At 45.3% G+C, this 12,288-nt stretch overlaps 1 protein-coding gene across 1 annotated transcript in view; it reads right to left on the bottom strand.

Annotated features, from left to right (window-relative positions):
• LOC135204697 (zinc finger protein 239-like) overlaps positions 1–4,956 on the bottom strand; it is an 86,266-nt gene extending 81,310 nt beyond the window's left edge. The window contains exon 1 of the mRNA XM_064234853.1: positions 4,724–4,956. The gene's annotated coding sequence lies outside the window, so the exon portion shown is untranslated. The remainder of the gene's footprint in view (positions 1–4,723) is intronic.
• Between the last annotated feature and the right edge of the window lie 7,332 nt (positions 4,957–12,288).

The raw sequence follows: 12,288 nt of genomic DNA, 5'->3' as shown, positions 1-12,288 counted from the left end.
TACCTGGCTTAGCAGCAGAGCTGCCAAGACCAGGCGAGGGTGTACCAGCGGTTAGCCAGCACACCCTTGGTCCCCGTCTTCTTCTTCTTCTCAGAAGGGGAGACGGGCCCCGTTCCCGAAGGAACAGGAGACCAGCAGAAGAACCCCCCCGTCACACCGGAATGTGACGAGCCCTTCGAAGTTCCCGAAGGAGTCTTCTTAGGGGGAAACAAAACCCGGTTACCAGCTGGTCGCTGCGAGAGCGGCCGCTGGCCTGGCGAGAGTCACCTGAGCGGTTCTCGCCAGCCTTCTGCTCCGTGCCGTGGTCTTGGCGCCGAGCGAACTCTGGCGCCGAAACTTTGGCTGCACGGTCTCCCGAGGGAGAGCGTACACTCGGGATCTCCCGCGAACGAGGGAGACCGAGCCGGAACCTGGCGTAGCGGCATCGCCGCTAGCACCAGGCGAGGAAGTACCAGAGCTAACCGATACTCCTCTGGTCCCCGTCTATCTCTTCCTTACGGAAGGGGAGACGGGCCCCGCTCCCGAAGGAGCAGGAGGACCAGCAGAAGGACCCCCCGTCCCACCGAGGTGGGACGGGCCCTTAGAAGTTCCCGAAGGAGACTTCTTAGGGGGGGAGGCAGCCTTCTTCTTCTTCGGCTTATGGCCTTAGAAGTCGAAGGGGAAGAGGCAGCAACAGACGAAGATGACACCTTCCTCTTCTTCGTCAGCTCACGCAGGACAGTCGTCAGGTCCTCCATCCAGGCCGGAGTCGGGCCTATTGCCGAAGCAACACGGCCCGACTGCACCTGTCCGGAAGGACCTGGGACTGGGGAAGACACACCATGGGCAGGACCAGCATGGACAGGCGCAGGAACCAGGAGCGACAGGAACAGCAACCAGCTCAGGAGCGGCAGGAACAGCGGCAGCGGTAAACACAGAAGGGACAGCCAAGCCAGTAGCGGGAACCACATCAGCGACAGGTACGGCAGGCCCAGCCATCGCCTCGTAGAATCATCGGCAGCCAGCGTGGTACTGGCGGCCGGTCCAGGGGCGAGCTGCTGGAACAGCGGAAGTCTGGGGCAGGCAACACAAGAAGAAACACAGGCAGCGGCGGCATACCCTCCTCGGTACGGCGGCGACCGGCCCTAGAAGCGGCAGACGGCGTCACCGACACAGCATGGGGTGTAGACCAGGCGGGGGTGGAAGGCAGCATAAGCGGCCGTGAAGGTTGTAGTGGAGACCACTCCAAGGTCACCGCCCCAGACCTCGCTAGACTCTGCAGCAGATCGTGGATGCTAGGCACGCCCTGCAGCGCAGTGGTCCATACCTGTCCAAGGTCGTCTCCCACGGGGTGTAGCACCTGCGGTAGCACAGACAGATTAGTAAGAGGGGTTCCCTCACGCACGGGGGGGGAGACATGCCCCCACCCCGAACGGAAGGAAGACCCCAAAAACAAAATACGAGGAAGCTGAGCGGGGGGGGGGGGGGCAGGAAAGAAGACGAAGAATCGGATACCAAGGGAGTCGCGGGAGAGCTTTCCGACGACTTCCTGGCAGACCTTCGCTTCCCCTACCCCGCACAGCAGTGAAAAGTAATATGAAATGAAACAGAATACTGCACTTGCGATTCACTTCATAGAACTTAAAGAGGGAAAAATCAATTCCCGGTAAGAGCGGAAACTTGATCCATAAATAAATTTGATGCAATTAATAAATGAAATGAAAAGAAAACTGCATTGCGAATCCACTTTCATTGCATTCTATTCATACAAAATAAGAGGCTCTTGCCGAGCGCAATCAAGCTCTCGGCAACGAACGCACAGGGCAAAAATATAATGAAAAAGAGTACTTACATCTTTCAATTACACACTTTCGCCCAAAATACATGACTCGGCGTGAGTGCGCCCGCCTCGGCACCGAGACTAATTCAAGGTTCAATTCATGAAAAGAGCGGAAATCGCCGTCTCTACGGCGATAGCTCCATGTTTGATTCATAATTAAGTAATGAAAATGAAAAACAGTGTACTTACAGTTTTCATTTTCAAGTCCAACCAAACCATTAGTAGAAAACACAATATAAACAAAGCATACGACGATGAAGCGGGCAGAGAGCGATGACGAACACGTCTTCACACCCGCGGCCGAAAGCAAAAGTGATTCTTCACCTCTCGGGCGCGCGGGGCGCGCGCACGATCGGACAAGCAGTTAACTACCGTTCTCCCTTGTTCGAAGCTTACGACCGTGCCCTCCAGCTGCCGCTAGTTACCTTCCTATTGTAAAGGACCGAGGGTTTGTATTACGTATCGGAACAATTTCTTTTATACTTAATTATCATAAGTCAATCTGCATTGAAACACCCGAATTAGCTGATATTAATAATTACTATACCATATATGTATAGGTATACTGTGTAGTGTAGGCTAATCTTCCATATATGTGTATATAGCCTAGCCTATATGGTACTGATTAACTTAGTGGTTAGCTAGGCTATATCCTAGATACGATTTTCTCAACTTACGATGGGTTTTTCGGAACCTAACCCCATCGTAAGTAGGAGAATACCTGTACAAACTATCTCAAGGCTAGAGGCATTATAGGGCTGATCTGACGCCCCCTCCACAACCACTAAGGGCACTAATACCATCACTGCACTTCACAACACCACTTTGCAGAGCGAGCACTTTCGATTTCAGGTTACAGATGGAATCCATAAACATCACAGACAGGGCATTACCTTCCGCAGACACAACCTCAGGGCCCGAAGGCAAACACCACAGGGTTAGGAATAGCAAAGTCTTACAGGAGGGGTTAGCAGGTGTTAAAAATCACTACCTTGACTTCTCGCTGACACACTCCTGGAGGAAGACCTCCTGATCCTGTCACGCTCTAACTTACGCACATAGGAATCATAAGTTTTTTCCAACTGGAATCAGGCAAATTCTCACACTCCTTACACCGATCATTTATCAAACATACATGTCCCCTACACCTCGTGCATACAGTGTGAGGATCTACCGAAGCTTTCGGTAGCCTCACCTTACACTCTTCCACACAACATACTCTGAAACTAGCAGAACTAGATCCAGACATCTTAACCAAGAAAAAACAAGGCAAAATCCAAAACAGTCCACAATAGCGTATGCCTAGCCACAAAACCAACTCAAAAAACCAAAAGACAATCAGAATACTCAAGTGGCAACGAAAGTTTACGAAATCCAACAACGGAGGTACTGAAAACAGGTGTTGACAATACCGGCGACAGAGAAAATCTGAATAGAAAATGGGAATGGTTCCTGATACCCACCTCCCAGCGGCGGGAATGGGTACTAACCACCTGGCCTCCCACTGCGTGTGACCGTAAGTTTTGGGAAAAAAAAGTTCTGTCGGACTACGGAGAATACAGCGATATATATATATCTGACAGGTAAGTCTCATGAACAAATGTGAAAATTAGTGAAATTAGCCTATGTATTGGAAGTATATATGCATAAATATTAAAGCAATTTTATCATTATTGCATTAGTATGACAACTAGAATTCATGGAAACAGTTTATAATAATGCATCGGCGTATGTGTGAAGCTCCACTAATGTGGCAACGATGATATTGCCATTCTTAGCATGCAAACATTCAAGGTTACATTTATTTCTGGCATACAGTTATTAAAGAAAATCAAAATACTAATATAGACTTAAATCAATTAAAAGTGCTAGCAAAAAAAAAAAAAAGAAAAAAAAACATAATCCACTCATCCGTAGTTTGTTCCTCTATGGTTTTCGGCAGCCAGATGTACGACAAGGTTAGAAACATTGGATTGTATCTACTTTAGAAATATCTGTAATTTTTCGGGGTAATTTGGTTGCAAAAAAGGGATAATAGACATGAATTAAATTAACATTTTGTAATAACAAAGTAAAGTTGAACTAAATAAACAATTTAGGGAATAAAACTTTGCAGTATCGTCGTCTGCTGTTCGTAATTGTTTGTGGCGTGCGCACGCTTAGGAACCAGGAACAGCAACTGGTTTAAAGTGCAATGTGGAGTGAATTGAGACCAAAATGTGTATAATAACAATCAAATAAGCACTGTGGAGTTTCAGTTGTGATGGCAGTAAGGATAAAAACCACCGATTACAAGGTAAAAATGAATTCAGTTCAAACCATGACCCGGGGAATAAAAAATGTTTCATACTGTCACTAATATAGGCAACAAAATGTTGTTTTATTGTGCTGATTACAACTGCAATCTTGAGTAAGATCATTAAACGTTACATATATACGCTAACATTGTTCAAATGAGTGCTGGGAAGGCTGGGAAAGGTGGTGTCCATCCGTGAACAGAACCTTCCATCCACAAGGTAGCCGCCATATTGGATTTCAAAACTGCCTTGAAAACATATTTTACGAAGAGAGTCACATGCTTATTTTAGTTGCGTATGGGGTTTCATCATATCACATTATGTTGACGAAACTTCAACCTTTTAAATGGTATGCTTAAAGTTGGAATTGTATTCTTGTTTCACCAATTGAATATCGAGTGAATAAGGCTTGGCCAGCACGATGACGATGGATAGTCCGTGGTTGTTTACCCTAGGTATAGGCTACTAGGTAGCCTGACAAAACTAGCATAACCCGACCATTGCCTAACTTAGCCTGACTGGAAATGGATAGTATACTAACCTAGCCTGGAGACTCCCACCTACAGTATCCTAGTCAAAAGACACTTTGCTTAGGGTGCAGACCTACCTTGTGAGTGACCCCCTAGAAGGACCTCCTGACGACGCTGTAGAAAATCTTCCTCTCCTCCAGGGGAGCAATTTGGACTCCTTGGCGGACTTTAAACCGACTTTATACGTACAATAGGCCTTGAGTGAGACCCTTACTTACTTATATAAACATAACAATTCTAATATAATGTCTACCGCAGATTTTTTGACGACACGGTGCCCAGCTTCCATACCAATGACGTTATCCTGGGACTCATCCACAAGCGAGAAGTCCTGAGGAGACGACGCCCAAAACGTAAACAAACCGCCATTACCTGACTCCATCATTTGCAGTAAGAAGTACCAACAAATATCCAATTTATTAGTAAATTACCTGAATTTTTAATTATTTTCCCACTGATTACCTATAGTTATCCACCAATTGACTTATTAGAGTGAATGAAAACAACCGGAACCACTTCTAAACCAGACCACAAACATAAACACTATCAAATAGAAGGCGCTCAAAATGTCAACAAAGAGACGATATAATAAGTGGCGTCTTCATAATCAAGACAAATTTGTTAATCAATCCTAATAATTGATAAATTTCACAGACAACTGATAATTACTATAATAATGTGAGTTATAGATGTTTATAGATCATATAATTAACTTCTATACTTAGTTATGGTACTCCTAGGTTACCCAATAGACTTTATTAACCTTCTATGGGGTCTTAACCGGAGACTGTCTAAATAAAATTAGTTATATTTCATGATATCTCATTGATTTACTCATAATGTCAAGTTCAAGCTATAAGTTTCTGTAGGATCTCACTGCTGTAGGCTACAGGATGCCTGTATCCTGGCCTACTTTGTTCTAAGACTGTCTGGTTCAATGTTACTGTATGATTTCTTAATGAATTCACGAAAGGTTTGGGTATGGCAATTTAATGTATAACCCTATAGCCTAGGCTAGGCTATAGCCCTATGTCCTTGGTTACTTTTTCAATTGGTCAAAAACGAGTAGAGAAGGATTTATGCTACAAAATAGGGTAAACAACTGCAGATGATCCATCGGCCTTATTCACTCGATATTTAATTGGTGAAACTAGAATACAATTACATATTTAAGCATACCATTCAAAAGATTGAAGTTTCGGCAACATAATATGATATATGAAAGCACCATAGGAACTAAAATAAGCACGTAAGCTCTTCGTAAAATATGTTTTCGAGGCAGTTTTGAAATCTAATATGGCGACAACCGCGTGACTTGCCGTTCTAACCACAGACAATCAATCCACCATCTTTCCCAGCCTTCCCAGCACTCATTTGAACAATGTTAGCATATATATGTAACATTTATTGATCTTACTCAAGATTGCAGTTGTAATCAGCACAATAAAACAACATTTTGTTGCCTATATTAGTGAAAGTATGAAACTTTTTATTCCTGGGGTCATGGTTTGAACTGAATTCATTTTTACCTTGTAATCAGTGGTTTTATCCTTACTGCCATCACAACTGGAACTCCACAGTGCTTATTTGATTGTAATTATACACATTTTGGTCTTAATTCACTCCAAATTGCACTTGAACCACGTTGCGGTTCCTGGTTCCTAAGCACTCACTCCACAAACACAGTTAAGAGCAGCAGATGACTACACTGTTTATGAGGTGCAAAGCTTTATTCCCTTAATTGTTTACTTTACTCATTATCTAGTTTAACTTCACTTTGTTACTTCAAAATGTTTATTTAATTCATGTCTATTATCCCTTTTTTGCAACCAAATTAACCCCCCAAAATTACAAATATTTCTGATGTACTTACGTGCAGACAACGCGACGAAAAAAGGACTCAGCGTTGCCAATCTAGTGGAGCTTCACACATACGCCGGTGCATTTACAAACTGTTTCCATGAATTCAAGTGGTCATAGTAATGCAGTAATGATAAAATTGCTGTAATGTGTATATATACTACAAATAGATACGCTAATTTCACATATTTCCCCAGTTTTGTGTAAGTCTTATACCCAGTTTGGAGGGTAAACACATACCAATTGACAACACTGATAAACAATTGAAGAGCCCAAAGAATGCCATAGTTCCCTTGGATAAGTAGTGGTTGGAAATCGTGTTTACAATTGTTGTGATGAAAGTGCCCCAGCGTCTATGGGTACAAGTGGTGTGTGAATTTAGCACAGGAAATGGGAAGTTTGTTGACACAAGCGACTCTGCAAACATCAAGATGGCATCAGTCTTCTAAACATTTTTAATTGTAAGTAAAAATTTCGAAAGCGTCATGGGGGTAGTGTGCACTGCGTTGACCACACTTTTCATTACCCTTTGTTTAAATCTTAAAATATGGCCTTAATTTCTAACTTTAGAGAAAATACTTATTTCAAAAGGAGAGAAGAGGTCTTGAACTCCTGCTATCACCACCAACAACTCATGACTGATGACCATCTCCAGTGTCAGGACATGTTAAAGTACTTTTTTTGAGGGTGGCCAAAAATGCGGTAGTCAGTGAGTTAGCCAGTCCAGTTGGTTGTTTACCCTAACTGGTGCAAATTGTGCCTTTCACCGATGTTTGCCTTTTAGTATTTTACAGGTATTTCCTACCTACTATGGGGATAGGTTCCAAAAAACTCATCATTTGTTGGAGAAATCATATCTCGAATAAAACCGAACCTACACTTGGATAATCAGTATCATCCTAACACTACATAGTATACTGTATACACATGTGGTATAGTAATTAGGGGAAACAACTGAGTGGACAAGCTGATCTAGTCTTGCCCGCTTGTTGATACATACATACAGTAGCCTAGCCTACAGTATACTATATTTTTATACATTCAACTTACCTGTCAGATATATACTTAGCTATTGACTCCGTCGTGCCGACAGAATTTCGAATTTCGCGCACACGCTACAGGTAGGTCAGGTGATCCACTGCGCTGCCGCTGGGTGGCAGGAATAGGAACCATTCCCGTTTTCCATCAGATTTTTTCTGTCGGCCATACTGATAACATCGTTGTTGGTATCTCCGGCTGGATTTCGTTTTTGAGTTGCAATTGATCTTCGTTTTGGACCTTTTGGTGACGTATTTGGATCGTTGTATTGGCATACGCTATTGTGGACTGTTATTTGGATTTTGTCTTGGATTTTTCATCATGATGTCTGATTCTGGAAGTGTGGTGAGAATGTGTGTGAATGAAGGGTGCAAGGTGAGGATGCTGAAAGCTTCGGTTGATCCTCACACTGTCTGTAGAGTATGTAGGAAGTATGAATGCTCTATCGATAACACTTGTCGTGAATGTGAGAGTTTGAGTGCTGAAGGGTGGAAGTCTCTAACTTCTTATTTAAAGAAGTTAGAGAAATACCGTTTAAGGAAGTCCTCTTCCAAAACCAAGCCTAGCTCTCTTTCTTCAAGTGATTTGGTGAGTAATTTTGTACCCTCTTCTAACATGATGAACGCTCCTTCTAATATTTCAGGACCTTCTCCTAATGCAGATCCTACGGAATCTGCTTCGGAGATCGCAAGCCTTAAAGCAGCGCTTATGAAAATGGAGCGTAAAATGGCTGCCATGGAAGGTAAGCAAAATATTAGTGCTGTGAAAAGTGATGTGAATGTCCCCAGTGAAGTGGAGGAGGCGTCTGATTGGCTTCACAACGCTCCCAGGCCTAGACCTCTTTCAAGCTTCCAAGCCCAGAGGAGAAGGAATGTCAAAAGCCGTACGGAGGTTGTGGAGAATCCCCACCAGTCAGAAGTCTCTTCGGCAGAATCTGTGACACCGCAGACTGCCAACAAAGAAGAAACACGTTAGGGGAAAAAAAAAAAAGCGTTTCTACTACCGTAGGGAATGTTTTTCTTCGTCCGAGAATTCTTCACCTAAAAGAGGATGGAGATCGGCGGATCTTTCTCGTCCTCTGAAGAGGACCTGGGAAGAAACTGGGATAAACTCGAGTCCGGAACGATTTTCGGAGGATTCCCCGACAGAGATCAAGAAAGCAAAAGTTATGCCTTCTCCCGCTAAGTCGTGGAGAATGGAGAAAGAATGCTCTCCTACCACTCATTTTGATCAAAGAGATGAAACAACTAAAATTTTGAAGGATATGCAAGAGTCCATTGCTTCTCTGGTCGGAGTTCTTTCCAGAGATCCTCCCAGAAGAAAGGATATTAATCTTCTGGTGAAGAAATCTAAAGCTCCTTATTATCAACCTCCCAGAAAAGAAGTTTCTTGTTCGGATGAGGAGTCTATCTTTCACAGACCCGCGAAATTACGTGTTCATGGAGCGCTTTCCGGGTGCGAGCGCCAAAGCCAAGGCGCGAAGCGCCACAGGGCGTGAAGCGCCAGCCAGTGCGAGGCGCCAGCCAGAGCGCCCGAAACGCAGCCGGGAGCAAAGCGCCCGCCAGGCGTTGATGCGCCAGCCAGGCGCGTGATGCGCCCAAGCCAGGCCGATGAGCCAAGCCAGGCGCGAAACGCCAGCCAGGAGCAAAGCGCCAGCCAGGCGCGATGCGCCAGCCAGGCGCGAAGCTCCTGCCAGGCGTGAGGCGCCAGCCAGGCGCGAAGCGCTAGCCAGGCGCAATCCAACATCGGAACATGAAGAGCCAGATAATGACTACTCTTCAGATCAATTTGGTTACAAAGAACAACCTTTGAAGGATAGAAGAAGTTTCTCAAAGGAAGCGACCGAGCGCGAAGCGCCAGCCAGACGCGATGCGCCAGCCAGATGCGAGGCGCTAGTCAGACGCGATGTGCCAGCCACAGGCGCGAGGCGCAGCAGGCGCGAGCACCAGCCAGGCGCGAGGCGCCAGCCAGGCGCGAGGCGCTAGCCAGGCGTGAGGCGCCAGCCGCTGCGCGAGGAGCACACCAAAGCGCGAAAGCGCCCAACCAGCGAGGCGCCATCCAAACAGGAAACGCAAATCAGGCGTGAAGAGCCAGACAAGCGAGAAGTTACAAGCAGTAGCAGAAGATCTTTATTTAGGCATGTAATGTCTTCTGATAGCGACTCTCCTGCAAATAGAAGCCCTACTCAGATTAGGGAGAATCGAACTCCACAGAGGCAACCTAGTACGTTGAAGGTTACAGTTTCCACTTCCATGTCTCAAGATAAATTAGTGGAAAGGAAAGGGAGAGCTTCTAGATCTGTTAGTCTCTCTCCTTCTAGAAGTATCTCTCCTAAAGAAACTAGATCTACGGATAAAGATTCTCAGAAGAGAGCTCGCTCTCCTTCTATGATGGAGTTGGAAGACGTTTCGGAGGAAGAAACCCCGAACAATGAGGGTGTGTCTAATTATAAAGTGTTAGCTTCTCTTCTCCTTCAAGAGTTTGGAGACTCTCTAAGCCCTGCAGCTCCTCCCTCTCCTAGATCTCTGTTCTCTAGTACGAAGATTCCTAAGTCCTCTTCGTATTTAAAAATGAAGCCAGCCATATCAATGAAGAAGGCGCTTCAATCATTAAATAATTGGATGAACTTGAAGAAGGAAGCTCAGAAGACAGTTTATTGCTCTCCTCCATGTAAGCTCGGAGGTAGGAGAGGAATATGGTATAGGAAGGAGGAAGCTATGGGGCTTATGCTTCCATCTTCCGCAGAATCGGATTTTTCGAGCTTGGTTGAAGCATCAAGGAGACATGCATTGAACTCAGCGAAGGCGTATTGGAGTATGTCAGAATTGGATCAGCACCTTAAGGGACTTTTCCAAGTACTAGAAGTATTTAACTTCTTGGATTGGTCCCTTGGAGTGCTGGCCAAGAAGGCAAAGGAACCGGACGTTTTGGAACCTGAAGTATTGCATAGTATTTTATCCTGCATGGATAAGGCAGTTCAAGATGGTTCGAGAGAATTTACATCTTTGTTTGGGTCGGGAGTGGTGAAGAAGAGATCGTTATTTGGTTCGTTTCTAACCAAAGCAGTATCTCCTTCACAGAGGTCAGCCCTTTTGTATGCTCCTCTCTCGGATCACCTTTTTCCTTCTCACTTGGTGAAGGATATATCTAAGTCGCTTGCTGAAAAGGCAACACAAGATCTCTTGGTTCAATCCACCAAGAAAACAAGACCAGCAGTACCAGTGACGAAGAAGACTACTCGTACTCCGGTAGTGCCCTTTCGGAGAGGATCCACCTCTCGACCTCCAACTAAAAGGAAGACAACAGAGAAGCGAGGAAGGTCCTCCTTTCGGGCCTTTAAGAAATCAAAATAGTAGCGAAGTCCTCCAAACATCTGTAGGGGCCAGACTCCTAAACTTTGTAGGGGCCTGGGCAATAAGGGAAGCCGATCCTTGGACGTTAGCAGTCTTGGAGAAGGGTTACATTATACTTTTCAGGACAAACCACCTTTGTCAAAATCTCCAAAGAGGCAATAGAAGAGGTTCAGGGTCCTTCCTCTCCGGGGTTTTACAACCGCCTATTCTTAGTACCGAAGGCATCAGGAGGATGGAGACCGGTCTTGGTATGTGAGCATCCTGAACCGTTATGTGGAAAAGAAAAAGTTCTTGATGGAGACTTCTGCCTCGGTAATTTCGGCCCTGCGGAGGGGAGACTGGATGGTCTCTCTGGACCTTCAGGATGCCTATTTTCACGTTCCTATTCACCCATCATCGAAGAAGTATCTCAGGTTTGTGATACAAGGAAAGGTCTACCAGTTCAGGGCCTTGTGCTTCGGCCTCTCCACGGCTCCGCAGGTATTTACGTACCTGATGCGGAACGTAGCCAGATGGCTACATCTGGAAGGTATAAGCGTCTCTCTTTACCTAGATGATTGGCTAATAAGAGCCAAATCCCAGGAACAATGTTTGGAGGATCTGCGGAAGACACTCGAATTGACAAAATCGTTAGGACTTCTCGTGAATCTCGAGAAATCACAGATGGTCCCCAGTCAGGACTTAGTCTATTTGGGGATTCAGATGAATTCTCGGGATTTTCGGGTTTTTCCGTCCCAAGAAAGGATTCTTCGAGGGATTCAGAAAGTTACGTCCTTTCTAAAGAAAGAGAAGAGTTCAGCCAGGGAGTGGCTAAGCCTTCTAGGGACTCTTTCTTCCCTAGAACAATTCGTGTCCCTAGGAAGACTTCATCTACGACCACTGCAATTCTTCCTAAAGCAATCATGGACTTGGAAAAAGGGCCGTCTGTCGGACACTTTTCCGGTGACAATAGAGGCGAAGAAACACCTGAAGTGGTGGCTGCTCCTGCTAAAAAAGAACGAGGGAGTATCTCTAGAGGTTCGGAACCCAAACCAAATCTTGTTCTCAGACGCTTCAGAGACGGGATGGGGAGCGACTCTAGGGGCAAGAGAAGTGTCGGGCAGATGGGAGAAAGAGCAAAAGGAATGGCATATAAATGCCAAAGAACTGTATGCAGTGTTCCTGGCATTGAGATCCTTCGAGTCAGAAGTGAAAAATCAAGTGATTCAAGTCAACGAGGACAACACCACGGTGTTGGCTTATATAAAAAAACAAGGGGGGACGCACTCGTTTTCCCTTTACGAGATAACGAGGGACCTGTTGTTATGGATGGAGGAGAGGAACATTACCCTCCTAACCAGATTTGTCAAAGGGGAAAAGAATGTCAGAGCAGACAGGCTCAGCAGGACAAA

The sequence above is a fragment of the Macrobrachium nipponense genome, chromosome 47 (genome assembly GCF_015104395.2).
Source record: "Macrobrachium nipponense isolate FS-2020 chromosome 47, ASM1510439v2, whole genome shotgun sequence".
In the NCBI taxonomy this organism is placed as follows: domain Eukaryota; kingdom Metazoa; phylum Arthropoda; class Malacostraca; order Decapoda; family Palaemonidae; genus Macrobrachium; species Macrobrachium nipponense.
Note: the sequence above shows the minus strand (reverse complement) of the source record. Positions and strands in the feature narration are given on the sequence as shown.